The sequence below is a fragment of the Puma concolor genome, chromosome B4, assembly GCF_028749965.1.
Source record: "Puma concolor isolate L17-30 chromosome B4, mPumCon1.1.hap2, whole genome shotgun sequence".
NCBI classification, from domain to species: Eukaryota; Metazoa; Chordata; class Mammalia; order Carnivora; family Felidae; genus Puma; species Puma concolor.
The window spans coordinates 79,824,238-79,842,907 of record NC_141673.1 but is presented as its reverse complement, the minus strand read 5'-3'; the positions used below and the strand labels follow the sequence as shown (position 1 = coordinate 79,842,907).

At 38.4% G+C, this 18,670-nt stretch overlaps 1 long non-coding RNA gene across 1 annotated transcript in view; it reads right to left on the bottom strand.

Moving 5' to 3' along the window:
* The window catches only part of LOC147579241 (uncharacterized), a 91,219-nt gene that overhangs the window by 53,023 nt on the left and 19,526 nt on the right, over positions 1-18,670 (bottom strand). Inside the window, exon 2 of the long non-coding RNA XR_015253150.1 lies at positions 17,739-17,896. This is a non-coding gene — a long non-coding RNA (uncharacterized LOC147579241). The remainder of the gene's footprint in view (positions 1-17,738; positions 17,897-18,670) is intronic.

Below are 18,670 nucleotides of genomic sequence, written 5' to 3'. Positions count from 1 at the left end.
CATGTGAGAAATCATTTTTCGTTTAGAGACCTGTATTAGGGCATCTATCTACCTTCTTTGTCACAACAAGAGCAAGTACAATGATTAAATCTTTCTTAGATATTCATCTTCCACAAATGTTAACTATCTTTGCAGCTCTACTTGGAATCATCTACTTTCTCCATTACATTTTTAAGTTAGAAAGACCATAAGTATAGCTACTCTATTAGAAATATGACCGGTACTTAGTACCACAGTACTGACAGATTACTGTGGAGTAATACCTCATGTGGGAATCGGGTCTAAAAGGCAACAAATGAAGCAAAATCATGTAGAGTTAAAATACTCTTCAGACCCTATTAAAGGCTTGATGGTGAAGAAGGACATGCCATCCCCAAAGATGCATCTCCCTCCAGATCTAGGGGCTGTACCAAATAAAGTAGTTGGCTTCTTCTCAGAGGCCACGTTGTATGAACAATGCATATCTTTTAACACTAGAATCCTGTTCACCACAGCAAGATGCTCACACCAAGAGGACTCACAGGAGCTGGATCTGGAACTGACAAAGAGAAGAACCAATCCCTATCTCTTATTTCCTGCTTTCTCCTGGGTCTGCAGTCAGTGAGAGCAATACTGTGAATTGTATCCACACTATTAAGTTGTGATTTTTCTCTTTCATTTTTGCTTTTGAGATTTAAAACTAATCTACTATAATTGCATTTGTGCAAATGTACCTATGATGCAAATAACTTTATGTCAAAATGCATTTGATTATCATTTTAGTTACGTTTTTAAAAATCTATTCAGGGGCGCCTGGGTGGCTCAGTCGGTTAAGCGTCTGACAACAACTCAGGTCACGATCTCACGGTTTGTGAGTTCGAGCCCCATGTCAGGCTCTGTGCTGACAGCTCGGAGCCTGGAGCCTGCTTCGGATTCTGTGTCTCCTCCTTTCTTTGCCCCTCCCATGCTCATGCTCTGTGTCTCTCTGTCTCTGATTAATAAATAAACGTTAAAAAAAATCTATTCGTTATATTCTAAGTACAAGGAAAGAGGAGTCTATTTATTATTCGTTTTATTCTGTTTCAATGTTCAGTAAACAATTACAATAGGCAACAGGAGGGGGGAATATTGGGCAAAAACATGAATATGACCCAACCTCTGGTCTCAGACTTCATATTTGATGGAAACAAGCATAAACAAAACCAAAATCAAAATAAGACTGTATTAAGTATCATAATTGTATAGGAAGGGAAGAAATTCATTCTGCTTAAATCATGGAAGAATGTTGCCCCAAAAGTATCAAGTCTTGAACAACAAGGAGGATTTTATTAACTGTGGAAAGGTGCTGTGTGCATGTTGTGTATGTGGAAATGTATAGTGGGGGGCTTGGGAAATTTTTATGCAAATGGAGCAGGAGAAAAGGCAAGTAGATATGAAATGAGTATTCTGTGTCGGAAAGAGCCCATAACCTGGAACTTTGATTCTTGTGTTGCTCGGAGTTGGATAAGGGGAAAAAACAAGAACTGAAACTAGAAAGAAAGATGGCTAGAGCCAGTCCGTGAAGGAGCCTGAATGCTCCACTAAGGAATATAGACTTAATGGAGAACAAAGAGACCATGATGAGTTCTTGACATGGGAGTGACATGTTTACATCATATCCCTGGTGGAGTGAATGAAATGGAAGTAGGGAAGCCAAGCTCCTCAAGGCAGGTAGTAGGTCTTATTCCATTTTTATTTGCCACATTCAGCATAGTATCTAGTATTTTGTCTCCTACTTTACCACTGATTTTTCTTGCAAAGGTATTGCCGTGTGTGTGTGTGTGTGTGTGTTTGTGTGTGTGTGTGTATCTCACTACCATGAAAGCTATTGTGTTTCACTTGAATACTTTGTTACTTTCACAGTAATTTTTCATGTCCATCATGTTCTCCAAGTGAGAATCCCCATATAGTGCAGTATATATAGCTATATATGTAGCTGCTAACTGTGACTACTCATGCTACTCAGACACCTGGTCCCTGCCTATGAGAGACACAGAAAGTACAAGTGGCACAGGGATGATGAAGGGAAATAATAGACAGGAAGCTTCCACTTCACTTCTTTTGTGTGAGTCTTGGAAACTATCCCATTCTCAGCAGTGGTACTCCTAGTAATCCAAGGCTATTGATCATTCATTTGCTCAAGCAATATGCATCTAATACCAAATAAATACTGGTTTTATTCTAGGTTCTTTGGGCTACATTGACAAGCAAAATGGGGGAAGATTCCATGCTAACATTCTAGTTGGGAAGGGAGATTATCAGGGAAGGAGGTAATAAGCAGTAAATATAAATAAATTATGCATCATGTCAGAAGGTAATAAGTGCTATGAAAAAAATTAGAGATTGAACAGATAAAGAGTACCTGGAGGGTATCATGGGATGAGTTGCAATTAAATATGATGGGTCAACCTGCTCAACATCATTACTTATAATGAAAATGAAAATTAAAGTCACCATGAGATACCACTTCATGCCTACTAAATTGGCTAAAATGAAAATGAGTGATAAGAGCAAATATTGATTAGGAAACTGGAACCCTCATGTTGCTATGGAAATGTAAAAGGGACAACCACATTAGAAAACTGTCTCAGGTAATGATAGTGACTGGAACTAGAATGGTAGTGGTAGAGGTTAAAAGATTGAATGTATTTTAAGGAAAAAGTCAACAGGCTTTATGATGGATTAAATGTATTATGTAAGAGAAAGAGGAATCTATGGCAATCTAAGATTTTTGTCTGAAAAACTGGAACAGTGGGCTTAGTGATTACTAGATGGGAAAGATTTCAGGAAGTACAGGTTGGGGTGGTGGGAATCAGAAGTCCAGTTTAGACACATTAAACTTAAGATGCATATTTTTATAACCAGTAGGAGATATAATTTAGACAATTTAATATGAGTTTGAAGTTTGGAGAAGTCCAAGCAGAAGACCTAAATGTTGAGGTTGCACTATCCAGATGGTACTTAAAGCCAAGAGACTAGATGAGATCACTATAAAGATAAGATAAAGAAGACAATTCATAGGCTAGAAGAAATCTATGGATCAGCCTTGGAGTATTATAAAATTTAGAAGGGAAATGAGGAGGTGACTGAGAAAAGGTGAAGCCAAAGGAAATCTAAACAAGAGTGAGGACAAATTGAAGGAAGTATTTCATGGAGAAAGAAAAAAATGAAGAGAGTTTAATGAGTTGAAAGGTCAAGAGGAGGGTGAGAACTTTGAAATTGTGATTCTTGATCACCTCAGTAAGAATTACTTTCATGGTATAGTAAAAACAGAAGACTACCTGGAAAGCATTCAAGAAAGAAAAGAGGTATAAAGGCAATGTGTGTATACAATAATTATGACTTTTTTCTATGAAAAGGGAATTTATAAATGAGATGGTAGTTGAAGGGAAATGTGAGCTCAAGGGAGGGTTTGGATGGATGGATGGATGAATGGATGGATGGATGGATGGATGGATGGATGGATGGATGAGGTCACCTCAACTGGAGAAAAAAAGGCTTCAAATCACCCACCCTTCCAGTGGGGGTTCCATTGCTTCCCAAAATGATGAAAAGATATATCATTGTCATTTTTAGGCAAGTCAGATCTCCGGTACCCTCAACCCCACTCAACATTCTCCGCTTGTAAGTAGGCCATATGATTCTAAAATACATAATAAAAATAACCCCAAACCTCAAGGCACCTTGTGAGAAAGTAATGAAAAACCAATAACCAAATAAATTACTCATAAATAAAATTCAGTGATGTTTTTTGTTATGCAGGGAAACCACATTAGAAGACATAGGAAATTGAGAACTATAAAAAATAGATCCAATGACAATGATTCTGCCAATCAAAATTAGACTGGTTATTTTCCTGATTTATGCCACTATTTATTGCAAACCAACATTCTTAGTCCAGCTTAAATGTGCAAGAGTCATAAAGGAAACCCAAGTACATTTTCAGATGATGGTCCTCCTGGGGTATAACATTAACTATTCATAGAAGAAAGAATCAGCCTTCAGTTTTAATTCCCTTTATCTCTACTGTACATACATTCCAATGGGGTGATTATTCTAATCATAATGGTCAACAACAAATTAGTTCATTTAAAAATTTAATGCTAACAGAGGACTGAATTAAATGCTAAATTCTTAAATGATTGTTTGCATGATGTAATATATGTTGAAATTCAGTCTTAGTGCAGGTATAATAGGAGTAGGAGGAGAATATGATAGAAAGGCACAGAATGAACCAAGTTCTACACACAAATTCTCACTGTGATTCTCTTTAAGGGGCACAACACTTAGAGATGAAACCTGAGTTCTTTTGAGATAAATAAGAAGCTAAGCTTGAGGTCTTGAATTTCTAATGCTATGAAAAAGCATAAATTTCAAACAATCCATATATTCAATCTGCAATTTTTCTAGAGGAAAACCTAGGTAACACATCTTAGGGCTTTTACCCAATTCTGGACAATATCTTATAAACTTTAAATATCTATTCATTGGGTCTCCTACCTAACCTAACCCTCTAGCTAGTTTATGAAAAATTTTTTTAATGAGGAGACTCAGGGAACCTGGGTGGATCAATCAATTAAGTATCTGACTCTTGATTTTGGCTCAGGTCATGATCTCATGGTTTGTGAGATCGAGCCCCACATTTGGCCCCTGTGCTGTCAGGATGGAGCCTACTTGAGATTCTCTCTCTCTCTCTCTCTCTCTCTCTCTCTCTTTGCACCCCCCCCCCCCCCCCGGCTCATGTGCACATGCATATTCTCTCTCTCTCAGAATAAACATTTTTTTAATGAGGAGACATGATTTGTAACTCTGTATACTCCTGTATCTCTCTGATTTCAGTTGGTACCACTGTACTCCTGACTCATTGTACTGCAGCCCATTGCTTCCCTATTGGTCCTGAATTATCAGCCATGCTCCCTCCTCAGGATACTGGTGCCTAATTTTCCTCTGCCTAGAATGCTTTTCCCTCAATACTCTAAGTGGCTCATTCCCCTGGTGCCTTCTGGACTTGTACCATGTGTCATCTTACTTGAAAGCTCTTGTCTTAATGTCTACACAGTATTTATCAATACTTAATTCAATTTTATTTATTTATTCTTAATTTATTTATATTGAGAGAGAGAAAATACACATGCATGTGCAAGCAGGGAAGGGGCAAAGAGAGAGAGAGAGAGAGAGAGCGAGCGAGCATCACAAGCAGGCTCCATGCTGTCAGCACAGAGCCCAATGTGGGGCTCCATCTCATGAACCTCAAAGTTATGTACTGAGCTGAAATCAAGAGCCATACACTCAACTGACTGAGCCACCCAAGCGCCATTATCAACACTTAATTCTAATACAGACACACAATTTTATTTATTAATTATTCCCCTCTACTAAAATCTAAGTCCATGAGACCAGAACCTTTGTTTTGTTCTCTGCTCTAATTCCAGAACTAGACAGGTACCTAGTCTGTACTAGGCACTCAACAAATATTCAATGATGAAGGAAGAAGAAAGACTAGAAAGAGCACCTGCCCTCTCCTTACTGGTCAAGGTGGCGTGGTATACTTAAGAATGAAAGAAATATTTTCTCTGATCCTCTGGACTTTGTGTACATGCTTTCTTATCCAATAAAAAATATACTTTCTGATAATAGGCTTCCTATCCCCTCAAAATTTAAGAATATAGGAAGAGTTATGAGATAAATTTAACACAATACTTATTGAATATAGTGAGCACGTTAATGAAAACATTTCTAGGCCAACAGAGTTGTGCTTATTTTGCTGACAATTCTGTATACATCTCATTCATTGTTTGTTTGTTTTAATATAAATTATTGTCAAATTGGCTTACATTCAACACCCAGTGCTCATCCCAACAAGCACCCTCCTCAATGCCCATCACCTGTTTTCTCTCCCCCCTCCCCCGTCCACCTTCAGTTTGTTCTCTGTATTTAAGAGTCTCTTGTGGTTTGCCTCCCTCCCTCTCTGTTTGTAACTATTTTTCCCCCTCCCTTCCCCCATGGTCTTCTGTTAAGTTTCTCAAGATCCACATATGAGTGAAAACATATGATATCTGTCCTTCTCTGACTGACTTATTTCACTCAGCATAATATTTGTTTTTTTTAACACAAAAGAATGTCTATAAAAGCAAGACCTCTGTTTTCCTATAAGTTCACTCCCTACTGGATGATAAACAGAGTCAGAGTCCTTAAGATCATTGCCTTAGTAACTAATCATTGCACATGAAAAATAGGATGGTTAGAAATAACAAGTGAGGCAGGAAACAACAGGCCTCAAGAGGTTGCTGAGTAGCAGGAGAATCTGATTTTTAAGGGCTGATTTCCAACTCTCTACCAGTGCATAAACAGACCAAAAAGCAGAGAGGCCAGGCCACAAAAACATGAAATAGAAGCCAAACTTCTGTCTCCAACCTTTAAAAGAACAAAATATAGAGTATAAATTGCCTCCAAGGATTGCCTGAGGCATTAGTTAATGTTTGCAAAGAATTTTCAAGATGAAAAGTATCAGAGAAGAGCTAAATCCTACTATCTCAATAACTGGAATGCTATTTTTTTTTCATGCTACATTACAAATACTTTTAAATACATTCTACCAAAAGAAAAGCCTGAACAGCCTTCCAAAGGGAAATTTCCATTCATTCATCACATTAACAAAGACACTCTGGGGACAGCCAAGATTTGCCTTCTGTGAATCTACTGCCATCATGAAGGTCCATATTTAAAATACGTGAGTGAGATGACAGCCTATGGGAAGTCAGCACTCTCTTTAATTTGTTGCGAAGGAGTCAAGAAAATCACTTACCAACACACCAATCCAGTGTTCCACTACATGTGCTTCTGCAAGTTAATTACAACGTAGCAGATGCACTATACCATGAGTTAGGGCCAAATGCTAATAATTCATATCCCTCCCCCAAATTTCATGATGCTATTGAGTTTGGTCTTTGTAAGTTAGTGTTTTTTCAAAGAATGTTTCCTCTACCACCAGTAACAGCACCAGTAACAAAACATTAGAAATGCAGATTCTCACATTAGATCTACAGAGTCCAGAATTTGGAGATGGAGTTCAATAAGCCCTAAAACAAGCCCTCCAGGTGATTCTGGTGCATTGCATTATAAGTAATATTTAATTTATAATTTTTTAAAAACCTGACTATTAAAATCCAATTGGACAGAATAATTGACTTACTACTAATTTATTTACTTATTTAGCCAATGTATATTAAGTGCCCATCTTGTAATAACTATTGCTCTGGAAGCCAGAGATTCTACAGCAAACAGAACAGACACAAACTCTGACCTCATGGATCATTAAACATTCTAGTTGAAGTAGGCAGACAGACAAACAAAATAAGCAAACTACATGGTATTTTAGAAAATAAATACTGTAGAAGAAATAAAACAATGAAAGGAATATGGGGCATTGATGAGAAGGGGCATACATGCATTTGATATGACATGGTTGTAGTTCATAAAATTTGAGCTTTGGGTCACTAATTGGTATGTCAGAGTGGTTTTTCACATCATTTTTCTAAGGCCCACTTATAAATTGATCTAAGATGTCACAGTTACGTAAGTATGTTTTAAGTACTTTACAAAGATTTTCAGAAATACATATTACATTTTGTATTCAAATCTTAGTTCTAAATGTAGCCCTGCTTTTACCCTTTTTGTATGTTTTAAACTTTATTTTTAGTACTTAAAATTGTTATTTAACCATTATATTAAATCAAATGTTTAATGACTGTACTGTATTTGGAAATGGGGCCTTTTAGGAGGTAACTAAGGTTAAATGAGGTAAAAGGGTGGGGGTTTGCGGCACCTGTGTGGTTCAGTCGGTTAAGTGTCTGACTTCAGCTCAGCTCATGATCTCACAGGTCATGAATTCGAGCTTTGCATTGGGCTCTGCTGTCAGCATGGAGTCTGCTTCAGATCCTCTGCCCCCCCCCTCGCCCCCCGTCCCTCCTCCACTCATTCTCTCTCTCTTTCTGTCTCAAAAAAACAAAAACAGAAAAAAGGTGAGGTGGGGACCTAATCCAACAGAACTGATGTCCTTCTGGGAAGAGGAAGAGACACCAGAAAGGTATCTCTCTCTCTTTTCAAGTGCACAAAGGAAAAGCTACGTGAGGACATAGTGAGAAGGCAGCTGTTGCAAGCCAGAAAGACAGGTGTCAGAAGCCAACTTTCCCAGCACCTTGATCTTGCACTTCCAGCCTCCAAGACTATAAGAAAATAAATTTCTATTACTTAACCCACCCAGTCTGTGGTATTCTGTCATGGCACCCCAAGCACACTAATATAGAAGTATAACCATCTCCTTTTAAATAAAGAGTTCATTTGCATTTTGAGAAAATTTCCTTTAAAGCTCCCTAAGCAATGCAGGCTCCCAAGACCATCACGACCACCAAAAGAAATGTGACTAAATTCCGCATGTCCTTTATAGTCTCCCCTAGAGGAATACTGAGCAGCTGTTTGCAGTATTACATGATAGTGAGTGTGAAAAGTAGCCACATGTGGAAGACCAGGAGGTAGGACCAAGATAAAGAATAACTGGAGCACAACTTGTGGTCACCTCATTTGTATTAAGTAATATTCAAGAAGCAAGGGGGGATATAAAATATTCACACATGAAATGACTTCCATGTCTAGAATTTGCTTCAAAAGAATTCAGTGTAGGGGAAAGGAGAAAGTAGGCAGGAAATGAATGAGACAAGATTGGCCATGAGTTCATGATGCTTGAAGCTGAGTAGTGCATAGTATAGAATTCATTTTAGTTAATCATCAAATTCATCATTTTTTGACACATTTTCACGGATTGGTTGCTATATTAGGTGCTGACTATTCAATGGTGTGCAAAAAAAAGGCAGTTTTTTAAACATGTATTAAATAATATACATACAAACAAATACGTTATAAAGATAATTGCTATGAAGAAAAAAGTGCTAGAAGAGCACGTGATAGGTTCCTGCCTTAGATAAGGCTTTCCTAAGAAAACAACATTTGAGCTGAGCAGTCAGACCATTCTAGGTAGAGGTGGGCAAATTCTGGATGAGTACAGAATGCTTGTGTGAGATGACACTGAATAGTCAGGCATGGACAGATCATGCAGTGACCAGATTATTCAACAAATACAAAAGACAGAGCAAGATGCCAAGTAAAAACATGGGAATGAATACAACCCAGAAAATCTATATTGTAGGACAATCTAGAAAAATAAATGACTAGTTTCTCCAAAAAATGTATTAGAAGGGGAAAAAAAGAATAAGAAACCTATACTCAAAAGAAATTTAAGTTACATGCTGAGCAATTATAATATATGGATGGACCTCATTCAGACCCTGATTTGAAATGAATATATGGACTATAAAATCTATATGAGATAAAACAGGGAATTTGAGTTGGATATTTGATGAAGGAAGCAATCTCGATTTTTTTAGATGTGATAATGGTATTAAAGTTATTTTTTAAAAGAATCATAATTTAGATATCATGCTAAAATATTTACACATGAAATGACTTGCACATCCAGAATTTGCTTTAAAAAAATCAGCACAGGGAAAGGAAAAGTAGGTAGGAGATGAATGAGACAAGATTGGCACAGCTCATGATGCTTGAAGCTGAGTGTTGCATAGTTAGAGCTTTACTTTGCTTTCTTCTCTTGTGTCTGTAAATTTGAAATTATCCATAATAAAAATTTTCAAAAAGAAAAAAGAAAAACATTAGAAGAAAAAGGGCAATAGTGAAAGTGCATGGGGGAAAATCAGGGCTATGCATTTATCCAAACCAATGTCTCTTTTCGATTCATGTATATTGTGCTCATAAAATTCAAGATACCACCAACATTCAGGCCAGATGATTAAAGTCAGATCAATGCTACTAATAAACTTTTTAAGTACTATTTGAAATATTGACACAGCATTGGGAAATTTTGCAAATTTAAGCAGAAAGAATCCATTTGGAATCATTCCAAAAGTAAATTACATTTTAGGGGGTCTATTTGAGCTAGCTGTAATCAGCAACTCAAGTATTTTTTTTTAAACTCATTGACTATGAATTACATTTCAAACTAATCATCTTGTTTATTTCTGCTAAAATTTCAGAAACCAAGTGATCAGCCGAAAATTCCTGCCCTGCCAGGTCTCTTTTTTAAAGCTAAAGCAATTTTTCTGCCATAAATTCTGCTAGTGGGAGGAAAGACATTAAAATATCTTGCCAACAAAATAGAATGTAAAACACAAATAAGCCAAGAATTAAGCTTAAACAATTTAGTCATGCATTTTTGTTGGTTAATCAGGAAAGAGTAAAGGAATTCATAACAAAAATATATGACTGGGAAAGGGGAGATAAGACTGTAGGGAAATTGGCATCCATCAACTGGCACTTAATTAAATTGTATAGCCCTTTATATTCAAACTATTTTAATCAAGAAAAAAATTTTTAATCCCAGGATGCCTTAAATTCAAAAAGATGATCAGAGCTCTGTTCTTTTGTCTTTGAGGAACATTTTCTGAGAAGTAACAGGAGTCCAAAATACTTCCTCAGCATGGGGAAGGTACATATGAAATTTTTTTTAAAAAGCAGCAAGTGTTTGTCTTATATCAGAACATTAGTGTTCAAAGCCAAATGATCCCTCTGATTCTTTTACTTAAAAACTCCATTTATGTAATGTTATAGTGGCTTAGTCTGTTTCATAGGACTTGCCTCCGCCTTGGGGAAGAACATCATTTGGCTTTATCAAGGACACTAGTTTCAATTTAAACACATTTAAGACCAGCATGTGGCACTTCACCCTGCCCTAACTCCTTCTGTTCTACTTGCCAGATACTGGTGATCTGACCTCCTTGCCAAGTCTGTCCCCTATTTTTGCCCTCAACATTTCTGAGTTAGCACCGATGCTTCAAAGGGCCTTTGGTCTGACCTGGCACCAGCTATAATAGGTCTAGGCAGGTATCACCGTCTTACTCTTTTGTCACCTACCTTCTCCAGGACCATCCAAAGAAAGTTACTATTAGCACAACTCTTCTCAACAGAACCACAACTTACTTCACTGGATGTGTAGAACCTGTCCCCTATCTGCTTATACTCCAACTAATAGCCACACACACATTCCCACTCACATTGCAAGGTGGAATGGTGTATGGGCCACCAACACCAAGTGTCAAAGGAGTTCAAGAAATAAGACATTAATGAATAAGGGAAGAATATGGGAAGATGTATCTTTTCTAGCCAGAATTTAGATAGTTGGAATGATGGGAAAAGAACCAGTCTGGCAGGGGCCACTGAATCAGAAAGCCTTAACATTATGAACAAACGTGACATTTTTCTGAGGATGGTAAAAACACGGTACAAAGGCGCCTGCGTGGCTCCGTCGGTCAAGTGTCCAACTTCATGTCGTGATCTTGCATTGGTGAGTTCAAGCTCTGCATCAGGCTCTGTGCTGACAGCTAAGAGCCTGAAGCTTGCTTTGGATTCTGTGTCTCCCTCTCTCTCTACCCCTCCCCTGCTTGCCCTCTGTCTCTCTCCATCTCTCAAAAAATAAAAAACATCAAAAAATTTTTAAAAACACAGTAAAGACTGTGTACCATATAGTAGCAATAATTACGAAATCAGTTTGAAGAGGTTGCCATTTGTCGCAAGCTGTAGAGATCCTTAAATTCCAGGTATACAGCAAAACTTATTTTGCAGTTTTCTCTGGAGAAGATTTGAACAGGAGAGATCTGACAAAATCAATGATACAGAAACATCGATCTTGTGTGAAATTTACTAATAGAGAACAAAATAATGGTCTTGGTGGAGATAGACAGTGATAACAGAAAAAAAGGAAGAGGAGAAAAGCTGCTTCAAAGAAACAAAGCAAAACAAAACAAAAGAAAACAAAACCAGGATTCAGATACTAACATACAAGAAAGGAGGGGGACTTGTCCAAGATGTGACTCCTGTTTCTGGCTTAGTTGGCTGGACAGTGGTAGTATACACTGGCAGAACAGAGCATTCAGGAAGGAAATTCAAGTTTATAGAATAGAGTGTGGGCGAAGAGAATATGTTTGCTTATTGGCAAGTCTGGAATCATGGCAATTAAGGAATTATGTGCAAGGATATTGCAGTGAGAGCATCTGCTTCAGACAGTATGGCAGACTTGACTAGATGAGCTCCTGGGACCCCCAACTCTTATATTTCTAGCCAAGTAGATGATGTGTGTGTGAGTTAGAGGAGTCGTTTTCCTGATTATCTCAGGAGTCTGAGTCACTTCAAGAGCGAGAAGACATGGGTTATGGTGCTGACTATAGCCTACATGTTCTAAAATCTGTCTAATATGGATAACAAATCACAATGTCAGTTAGGCTGGGGATATCCCTTCTTAAAAACATAGGATTTCATTTCCATCCTTTTCTCCCTGGGAGTTCCCATTAGCTTCACTATGGGAGTCCTCATACCAGCTGCTGGCATCACATCTACCCAGCCCACTCTGATGTTATCATATATCATGCAGTAACCAACAACCATTACTTTTTGTTCAATTCTACTGCTGGAAGAAAAGATAAAAGAAAAGTAGCACCTTATATATTTGAGAATTTTTGTTCTGGTAACTTCAACCAACAGACACCCAAAGGTAAACTGAGAAAACAGTGGTAGATTTAGTGTCCTAGTGACTGCATAAGAGTCAAATGGTGATAGATCTGCAACCATGTCACCTTGAGAAGGGTGACAATCATAGCTCAAGTTCCAGTGGAGTCAAGACAGATTATAATAATATGAAGCAGGCATCAAGACCAACAGCACAGACCACGGTACCTACTGAGTGTTGGGAGCAAATTCTGAGAGTGTGCGACAAAGAGTTCATTGAAGCAAAGTGGCATGAAACTGAGGTTTGACTGATTTGGAACAGGGCCAGAGCCCAGGTCAAGGGCATAGTGGTGGGAAACCACATGCAGTTCCCATCAGTTGACAGGAGAGGGGTAGTACTCCTATCTTGGCCACGGGCCTCTTTCATGGCCACCCTGCTTCACCCTGTGCACATGGTTCCCCTGCTCTTTCTGCTCATGGGCTTATTGGGCCTGTTCCAGACTGAGGCTGGAGCATGGTCATGAGGGCGGCCCCCTCTCCTTTTCTCCTGTCCTCACACACTTATCACTACAGTCTTCACGGCTCTCTCTCTGGTGTCCAGGTCCTGAGAGCAGTGCCCATCAACTCACCTCACCTTCTGGGACCAACTCTTACAAGTTGCTGAACTCCAGCCCCCGCTGACCCTTCAGGTCCCAGTGAGGATGTCACATCCTCTGACAAACCTGCCCTGTCACAGGCTGCTAGACCAGGTGGGTGCCTCTCTGTGCTCCCACAGCCCCACCCAGACTTACACACCACCCAATAACTGCCTGTTCACTTGTCTGTCTTCCCAGCAGAAGCTTCTGGGCCAGGGTTGTGTCTCATGGATTATTATTTTCTCAGCATCTAGCTCTTTAAATAAATAAACATGGGTTCAATGGGTTTGGATTAACCCTATATTAAAATAATACCTACAAATATGGAAATACATTAAGTCTGTACTTTTTGCTCTTGCTGAAGCCACCATACAAATTTCTACATTTCTATAAAAGCATCTGCTATGCTTCTAGTTGTTGAGGCATCTAGCTGAGGGCACATGTTGAAGGTCTGCTTTTTTTGAATAGTAACTATCTGAAATGAACCAGTGAGAAATGCGTGAGAATGCAGTCCCCTTTACAGGCTACAGAAGTATCAATATATATGAACACAGCACAATGTATAAACCTCTTGAATCACTAGGTTGTACACCTGGAACTAATATAACATTATATGTCAACTATATTTAAATCAAAAAAGTAACAATAAAGAGATATCAATATATAAAAAAAGCTATGTGAGATTCTTTCTTACTTTGTATTGAACAACAACACAGTTTAAATCAGGGTTTTTCTCACCCTGAATAAATCTAAAGTGGATTTGAAATGCCATTAAGACTCAGTGAATTTTCTAATACAGTATTAATACAGTTATCTTATTAACAGAGTAAATTTAATAAAGTAAATTTCTACGTCTAAGACTGCTAACAAAATCTAAAGCACATACCTGCAAAAAAGCAAATGTGACATTCTGCAAAACACATACTTGGTTCATTTCTTACCTCTAGTCTAGTTCTGCTCTATAAAGCATTTAACATATTTATTTTAAACCAATAAATTTTCTTTGTCATTTCATTCTCTCAGTTTCATTCAATAAACATGTACAGATTGCATACTATATGCACCAGGCACATGTTTCCGGACTTCCAGACAAGAGTCTTGTTTATCTGTTAACAAACACATTAGCAATCACATTAACAATGCCGTAAGTGGGTAGAATGCTTTGTGGCTCATGAACACTTTCATATAAGAATCATCTGCTACCAACAAAACCCCTTTAATCTTACAGTGGAGGAATAGCATAGAGTGGTTGTTATGACTCCCTCAAGGTCACTCCAAGTACACAGTCGACTCCCACGTGAGAGTAGGTTGTCTGGCTCCAAACCCAATTCTCTGCTACAACACATGGCCTCTCATTTCAGCTCCTTTATTAATGTGGAGAATGGACAGGGGAATATGTTGTGTCAAATATTGCTTTCATGGAAGCACTGTGCCTGAGATCCAGACTGTTTAGCAGTGCAGCCCAAGTGAACTTGAGTTTCTATGTGACTATATCAGAGCTGACACAAGCTTACAATGAGTGTACCATTTCTTCTAACAGCTCAGTTAATAGATGACTGCTGAAAATTTGTTAGAGCATCACACAGCCAGAAATAAAATTGTAAATTAAAAGCTTTACATAATGTTCACTGGAGCCTAGCAATTTTGTCATTATAAAAATTATTTTTGTCATTATGTCCTAATTTATGAAGAAAAGGATTTTCTCTTAACTTAATCGGTTTTTCAGCAACTGAGAATTTAATGGAAATATTAACATGTAGGCTTATGTAGTTTCCTCCATGAAGTAAAAGCCCAGCAGTTAGACTGGAACAGTATTTCTCCAACTGTAGGGCCATTATCCAAAGGCAAATTTTGTCAGCTCCACAGCAACCTCCCCAGACACCATTCCCAGAGACAACACAGATCGATAAGCTCTCTCTCCTCTTCACCCTACTTCATACTGTATCTTTTCATTCCCAGGTATGAGATGTAAAAAAAAAAAAAAAAGCAAATACTTCACCCAACCCTGGTGTCATTTGAGTTTTGGAAACCAAACTAGTAAACTAGATGATCTCTTCTAAACCCATCAATCTATTAGTCTATGAAAAAAAGCACTAACTATATGAATATCAAACAGTACTCACACCTCAGAGGATGTTATCACTGTGGATCCCAAAAGGGTGACCCCCAGAAATCCCAGAAACAGTTGGACACCTTGTTATATATGCCTTGGATGCCTTGTTGAGCAGATTCCTGGGCCCAAACCCAGACGTACTAAATCAGAATTTCTGGAATGAGACTTAGAAATATGTATTTCTAACACACTTCCTTGGATGATTCTGATGTTCACCCCCATTTGGGAACCTGGGAACATTCTAGAAATGAAAGTTCTCAGGTCCTGCCCCAGACCTACTAAATCAGAGACTCTTAGGATGGGGCCACAGAAATCTGTGTTTCGTTTTGTTAATGTTTATTTATTTTTAAGAGGGGGGAGGGGCAGAGAGAGAGAGAGAGAGAGAGAGAGAGAGAGAGAGAATGCAAAGCAGGCTCTGTGCTGTCAGTGCAGAGCCTGATGCAGGGCTTGCACTCATGAACTGTGAGATCATGACCTGAGCTGAAATCAAAAGTTGGATGCTTAACCAACTAAGCCAACCATATATCCCAGAAATCTGTGTTCTGTCATGTCCTCCAGATGGTTTTGATACACGGTGGAGTTTGAGAACCACGGATTTCAACAAGAGAGAGAATAGTTAAATTTCAATTTAAAAAAACCATATATTGAGACCCTCCTGAGTAAAGTCCCTGGGTTAGCTGCTTCAGGGAAAAAAGAGCAGCTCACTTTGTACTACATCATTTTTTAAACGCATATTTCTTCAAACTTCTATGGAGAATTTACTCTGTGCTAAGCGCTGTGTTAGTGGTTTCTTAGGATAAAGGTATTAGAAAGATATAGTTCCTGGGCTCAAGAAGCTTATAATCTACTAAGATAAACTTTTTCTGTCAAGGGCCAGAGATTAAGTGTTTTAGGCATTGTGGGTCACATGCTTCTGTGTAACTACTGGGTTCTGTTACTATAAAAGCAGCCAGAGATAATATGTAAATGAATGCAGTTGGCTGCATTCCAACAAAACTTCATTTCTAGATACTAGCACTTGAATGTCATATAGTTTTCACATGTCATGAAATATCATTCATCTTTAGAGTTTTTTTCCAACCATTTAAAAAATGTAAAAACAATTTTGGGGGCCTTACAAAAATCAGTGGGAGCCAGAATTGTCTTATGGGTGGTGGTTCACTCTAAAGTAAAGCCTGTAAGGCAGTAACAAATAAAATCTGAGGGTTTGAGTCTCTGTGATATTGATAGAAATTGAAAAGTCAGGAGAAAGAGAAGGAACAATGATGAATTCTGTCTTAAATAGTCTTTTCTGTCATTTCATATCCTATTGTTTTCCTAAAAAGTATCACATGCTTTTTCTTACATTTCTCTATAGCAGAAATATATCTGTCACTTAAGTAAATCCATTTAATCTTCTCAGGAAAATAATATGATGCTAATAAGGATTCTTTATGTCTTTCCCTACAGGTCCAATTTTATCCATTTATGTGGATATGGAAGCCAAGATGTTAAACATTATAAAGGCAGAACATCTTTGATGAAGCATACAATGTATCACTTCTTCTCTCTTTCAAGTACTAGGAGGTGGAGATTGGCTACCATTTACACAACATTTAGTCTGCCTTGAAAACTGCCAGCTTATGTTGTCTACTGCAGGCTCCAATTTTTTGGAGAATCATAATTAACTTGGGCTTTTTGTTAGTTTGTTTACAATCTCAGATTGTATAGTTAAGTGCTAATTACCCAGTTTCTAAAGATTAATATTCACAGAAATATAATGCCACTACTCTGACGGAACAAGTTACATGCAAATCTATGATATCAGTTCCCAAATTTGAATCCACTAATCAGAATCTCATGGGCACAGCAGCCAGAACTGGTACTTTTAACATGTTCTCCTGGTGTCCTTGATGCCCAGCCAAGGGCTGGGAGAACCACTCTCTACCCTACAGTGGCCAGAAAGTGGAACAGAACAAGCTGAGTGGCTCTGGCCAGGACATGCTACTAGATGGTCATACTTGGGAAGTGTCATAGCACCATTTTGCTGGCTCATGGAGGAAACACCTTCATTTTCAGGTGGATCTTAAATTCTAAGTTATTTATCACAACAAAAGTATAAATAAAACCCAAACCTCCCACCACTGAGAGTAAGCCGAACAAAACATGAGTTGGCAGATTTAGAGAACACCCAAACCAGAGATAAACAAAGGTTGCAGAGTGCACAGTGTCTGTTCCACCTAGTCTTCACACCTGGCCATCCCATCCACTAATCAAGTTTCTTCCATCTCATAAAGTCAAACCAGGAACACCAGAGCTTGTTCCCGAAAATCACTACAGCCTTCAACCCCATCCTCCATCATTGTCCATTCACACACACCATGGTTCTCATCTTTTGAGTTCAGGGTTACTGACCCTATACTTACTCTCAGTAGTTGGCTGGCACCTCCTTCCACAGTCAAGAGTCCCCAAATCAACATCCTGGGTTTTTTTTCCTCGGTCTTGTTGTATTGCTTTTGTCTCTACTTACTTCCTTTGTTTTTGGTGAAAACTTCTGTTCTAGCGCTTGCTCCTATAGAAATTCCTGCTGGGATAAGAGAGAAGATACAGGATAAGAGAGATACAGGACTTTGGACATATGAGAGCTAAACCTTTCTTAATTAGGAAAAAAAAGTGACTAGCTAACTGTTGAAGAACAACATGCATGATATAGAGAAATCTTCTCTATATAGAGTTTACATCTTCTTTTAGATGAAACTATGCTTAAATTAACTAGAAAGTCCCACTTCTCATTCCACTGCATCAGTTCAGAAACTCTCAAGGAAGCCTATGACTGTACAGGCTTCTGTAGATACTAAACTTTAAGATTAAAAAACTGGACAAGGAATGAGACATGGAATTTTAAGTTCCTATCAAAACTCTGATGCAGCAGCAGGGACTATCAGGTGGATGCTGCTCCTTCAGAGGGTACCTCGACAAGTGTCCCTCCTGTCTCACTGCTAAGTGCATCACAGGCATCAGCAGTCCTTCTTCCCATCAGGGACAGAGGATTTAGTTGGGGGCCAGGTCAGCTAAATTATTTCAATCAGCCAAGGCCAATAAATATGCTAAGAAATTTTGAGGTCTGAGGGGAATAAGTTTAGGAATTCCCTGGGCTTGCACCTATGGATTAACAAGTATAAGGAATTAGAAAGCCATAGGATGCTCACACCCAAGTTTGAGTAAACAAGATTAGGTACAAAGGCACAGAGAGGGTGGGGCAAAGGCCCCAATATAGAACAAAAGTCTGTGAGGTAAATAAGATTAGGTATTCAGGGAGGAAACGCCCCCCCCAATTTAGTACTATAGCAGGAAGCTG